The sequence below is a fragment of the Balaenoptera physalus genome (assembly GCF_965194825.1).
Source record: "Balaenoptera physalus genome assembly, chromosome: 6".
Lineage (NCBI taxonomy): Eukaryota > Metazoa > Chordata > Mammalia > Artiodactyla > Balaenopteridae > Balaenoptera > Balaenoptera physalus.
In genome coordinates, this window is record NC_138885.1 from 60,931,801 (window position 1) to 60,937,140 (window position 5,340).

At 39.5% G+C, this 5,340-nt stretch overlaps 1 pseudogene across 1 annotated transcript; it reads right to left on the reverse strand.

Moving 5' to 3' along the window:
* Positions 1-1,330: 1,330 nt before the first annotated feature.
* Positions 1,331-5,106, reverse strand: LOC309662397 (signal peptidase complex catalytic subunit SEC11C pseudogene; annotated as a pseudogene). Its single transcript has one exon. The product of its transcript is annotated as a signal peptidase complex catalytic subunit SEC11C pseudogene (transcript).
* Positions 5,107-5,340: the final 234 nt, after the last annotated feature.

Here is a 5,340-nt window from a genome sequence, read left to right on the forward strand (position 1 = left end):
ACATCTTCCTCTGACTCTGCTTTCTGTCTTCTCTGTGAAAATTCTAACCCTTCAAGTTCCTCCCAGTTAATACAGAAATTCTCCAGAAAAATATGTTCTCTTTAATAGTCAGTAGGTCCTCAGCTTGCTGTATCTGTGCTGCTATAAAACTGTCACAAGCACCCATGCCCTAGCAAAGCTTCCAAAGCTGCCAGAAGGCTCCATAGCCATGCAGAGTCAAATCCCTCTTCATATTACCACTCTTCGACAAGAAACTCCCCTGACTCAGTTCAGGCTTTAAAAAACCCCTAATCCTCTTGGGCATTTTTCAGTCCTAGGACAAACATAGCTTTAGAGGTCATGCAAAGACCCCTGAAACAATATTGTCTTTAATTTGTGTAGCCCTTAAAAATATATAGCATGCTTTTACAGATACTGTCTCACTTTATATTTATGAAAAACTTCAAAAGTCACATAAATGCATTGCCTAATAATATCATTCTTTCCATCTCATATATAAGCAAAAGATCCTTTGCAACTATAGTCAGTCCAAGGACACACAGCTAGTAAGTGATAGAGCCAGAACTCAAATAAGCTGCCAAGTTCCAGATTGTTCATTATGCTCTTTCCATTAAAATATTGTACAATCTCGCCACAAGCATCAAATTCTATGTATTATTTAAAGAGCATTGTGATTATGCATATTTTATAAACTGGTACTGATAAATAGTTCCTAAGAGGAGACAGGAAATGTTAAAATCATTACTTTCAAAATATGATCTTTTCATTGAAAAATTCTGTATTTCACTTGTATTAGAAAAGATATTCAGTGTCAGGTATTTTTAAAATGCAAAATAAATGTCTCGAAGAGGGACTGTTGTGAATATTAAGCTCCACAGCATCAACCAAATTGCTGACGTAAGTGTTAAAAATAGTTAACAACATCAAAATATTACCAATTAAATTGAAATGCTCAAATGGCATCTCTTGTGCTAGTAATGAAAACATCAAAATATACATGAATCATCAGGAATAATATCTAAGAAAGATGAATAAAATTAAAACATGGTTTTATTAAATTTGAATTCAATACCATTATATACAAATGGCTATCAGATGGAATAATTAAATGTTTTTAATTGAGATATTTCTACAGGAAACATTGTTTCCTTTGTTATTTAGAATAAAAACATTTTCTCTTCAGGTTCACAGGAGAAAAATATCAAAAACATACCAACTGCAGATCTTCACCATAAGACTGATAACATAATTGAGATATGTTTGTATTACTTTTCTCCTAATTTATTTTTTAAAAAGTAAAAGAAAGAGTATTCATATGATACATAATTCATTTTTAATTTTACTTTTTAAAAAAATTTTATTTATTTATTTATTTTATTTATTTATTTATGGCTGTGTTGGGTCTTCGTTTCTGTGCGAGGGCTTTCTCTAGTTGTGGCAAGCGGGGGCCACTCTTCATCGCGGTGCGCGGGCCTCTCACTATCGCGGCCTCTCTTGTTGCGGAGCACAGGCTCCAGACGCACAGGCTCAGTAGTTGTGGCTCACGAGCCTAGTTGCTCCGCGGCATGTGGGATCTTCCCAGACCAGGGCACGAACCTGTGTCCCCTGCATTGGCAGGCAGATTCTCAACCACTGCGCCACCAGGGAAGCCCCCATTTTTAATTTTAAATATAGTAACTCAATACGTAAAAATTTAAAAGCTAGCCGAACCATTCAAAGGTAAAACAATTTTTGGAGACTGTCGTGAAGTAACTCTGCTCTCCCTTTACTCTGTCCTTGCCTGATCGGAGGATTCTTTTGGTCTCCACTTTAAAGCTATTTGGAAATACTACTGCCTTCATAGGATCAGACAAAGTACTGATTCTTTGTAATAGCCGACCTGTGGAGGTTTTGGTCATTATGTAACTATTTGTCGTGATGTACACTTGACCTTTTTTTTTTTCACTGATGAATCATTTATTCGAACAAGACAAAAACGTCTCCACATTGTTTCCTTTTACACAGAAAGTGGAACACTTCAAATATATTAGCTTTTCTCCTTTTCAACAGAATTTACTTCAGTCTGGTCCCAGGAACTGCCTTACATTTTAGGATTCACGTTTTAGTAACACATATGCACCCAATACAGCCAAAAGAGCATACTTGAATTTTGGGAGTTGTTCATTGTAACGGTGAACATACCAACATATGGTAAAAACCCTCTGGCTCTCCCCACCACATCCTTCTTTTCCAGCCAGTTCTGGCCTTCTTTGTACAAGCCTCTATTGTCAACTTCATTATTACCTCCTTTAGTCAGAAATTTGATGTCTCCATTATCTTTTTTATGAACTTTGATTACTCTGTGAACTGTTGGAATGCCTTGTCCTTCTACTTTAAAAACAATGATTTCACCAGCTCTAACCGGGTCTTCCCGGAAATTTGTCAGGAACAGAAGGTCGCCCCTGTGGAAGGCTGGCTCCATGCAGCTCAGCACCACCATGATGGGACTGTCTCTGCCAATGAGGACGATCAGGCCTTTCCAGATCATGAGTAATCATGACACAGTCATGGCAAAGTTTAAGACCTGGTAATAGAGCTGGCACTTGTTCATCTTCCTCGGGTCCCTTAAGATGTCCAAGCCGGACACGGGGAGATGCGACCCCGCGGCGCCCATGCGCACCATGCAGGGGTCTCTGGGGGCCTAGGAGGCCCGCGGGCTCCAGGTGTTACAGACAGCTCACTTGACTTCTTATAGCAAACAACACCCTTCTATTTCAGTTCACATGAGGGTGGATACCTTCTGAAGTGCGGCATGTGATTCAGTATGGCCCAAAATGAGCATGGTTGTCCCATATCACAGTGACCGGCTAGTGGTAGGCATATGACTGGGCCTCATTAGGCCAATCAGAATGGTGAATGTCCTGTATTTGTGTGTTTGCAACCTAAATTAGAATTTGTAAGGTCTTTAATTTGAGTCTCTTCTTTTTCACCTATTCTCCAGCTGCTACTCCAAGAGATAAGCTGGGTCATTGATGTGATCTTTAGCCTGGACTTTTCTATCAAGATGATTTTCCTCTAGAGTACAGACTCTTGTTCCATAGGGGGTTTGATTTCATGTCCAGTTCAATTATTTCTAGTTCAGAAATACTCCTCAGCAGGAATCCACACACCCAAAATGTCCTGATGCATATAATTGGGTAAAATGGCAAATAATGAGAAGTGAAATATGTATGATGGCAGCCTTTCCTCTTTGACCCTCTGAATTTTTTTCCAACCAAAAAATGAATAATTGGTACAATTAAAGTTGGCATGAAACGTACTGATTTTTTTAAACCACATTTTAATCCTTAATTTTTCTTTACTGGTATCTTCCAGTTTATTGGTTTTGATGTGTTTTTATTTTCTCTTTTAGTTCAAATTAATTAATACTACTAATGATTATTTTATTTAAAGTATATGTGTGTTTTAAAACTGTCATTAGTTCACTCATATTTCCTTTAAAAAATAAAGACCAATGATGATTTTTTGTATATTTGGTCAGATCTCCAAAACAAATAATTTTACCTCCTATTTATAAGTTACATGGGAGAAGTCAATATGAGGTCATCTGGGAATGTTAAAAAAGACTATTTCATGCCTGGGCCACTGATAAGAGCTGCCAGCACCATAGCCATTCTGAAATCTGGGATAATCGCTACATTGCATTCCTTCTCAGAAACAGATAGCTTCCAGGAAAGATAGTGGGAGTTAATATCCATGACATATGAGAAGAGGATCCAAGAGTTGCCTTTAATAGTCATAGCTATATTAATTGCCTGTTACAGGAGCCTAATTCAAACTACCTTGAGAAAAACAGTATATTCGTTCATGTAACTCTGATCAAAAACAATAATTAACATATCATTCAATATATGCTAGGTATAGTTCTAAGTGCTTTATATGCTTTAGCTCATTTTATCTTTACAAATATCCCTATGACCTAGGTGTTATTAGTATTATCATCATCATCCCCCTTTTAGTTTTGAAGCATTCAAGCCATAGAGACATTAGGTAATGTGAATGGGACACAAGAGACAAAAAGCAGCAGAGCTGGGATTTGATCACATGCAGTTTGGCTGCAGAGATCATGTACTGACTCCCCAATCTAGAGTGACTCAAATGCTCCTGGTGTCTAAGGTAGCTCCCGGAAATGGAAATGCTGTGGGAACTGCAACCACAGACTTGACAGCAAGACTCTCTTGGTTCATCCCTGTCAACTCTGCCCCTCTTTGCTTCTCTCAGTATGTTGACCATATTCTCTTCTGCTTGCACTGGCCTTTCAATCTAGCAAGGACCCCATCCTCTAACAGGTGCAGTTACTGACCCCAAGGGGTAAAAGGTTGTCTGGTCCTGGGTCCCCCGCCCACTTCTATGACTTGGAATAAGTTGCTTGAGGCAGGAGTACTGGAAAGCCTGCTGGAGAGACAAAAACAATCAGCTCCACGTTCCCCTGCAGTTCCTACCTGCCAAAGGTATGAGGTTTTACTCTGTTTTTACTCAGTGAAGGTTGCCATTCCTAAGAGAGCATAAAAATAGGACTCTAAGTCTTACATGGATTTCAAAATCCATAATAGGGTGTTTTAAGAATTAGTTATTCTAGGAATGTGGTTTAAGATCTATTAGCTCTTTAAGGCCCATGAAAAATCCTGAGATTAAAAAAAAATAAATTAGCTTAAAAAAAAACCAAAAAAACAAAATGTGTACATATCTAATTAAATGTTTACGAAAGTAACATATTGGAAAGACAACTGTGACCCAGCTCCACTCATATACAGATAAATTTTAATAGGTTTGGTATAAAAAGGACGAAGTTCCCCAGAAGCATGAGAATGTTGAGCCTCTGGAGGACTTAAGAAGGCCCTGTTCCACTAATATAACTCTTGGAGGACCAGAGTACCCAGAGGGATCAGTCAAAAATTGAACATTGTCACCATCCAGTGAATTTCATTTGCCATCCTTGGTCCATGTCACCTCAAAACAAATGGAACTATTTAAGCTTTGGTTATCTTTTCTAAGTTTTTGCCAAAACTCTCACAAGTGAGAATTCTACTCTCATCCAGTGTCTGCTCACAGAGTATAAAAATGACGATTATGGGGCTTCCCTGGTGGCGCAGTGGTTGGGAGTCTGCCTGCCAATGCGGGGGACATGGGTTCGGGCCCTGGTCTGGGAGGATCCCACATGCCGCGGAGCACCTAAGCCCGTGAGCCACAACTACTGAGCCTGCGAGTCTGGGGCCTGTGCTCCGCAACGAGAGAGGCCCGCGATGGTGAGAGGCCCGCGCACCGCGATGAAGAGTGGCCCCCGCTTGCCGCAACTGGGGA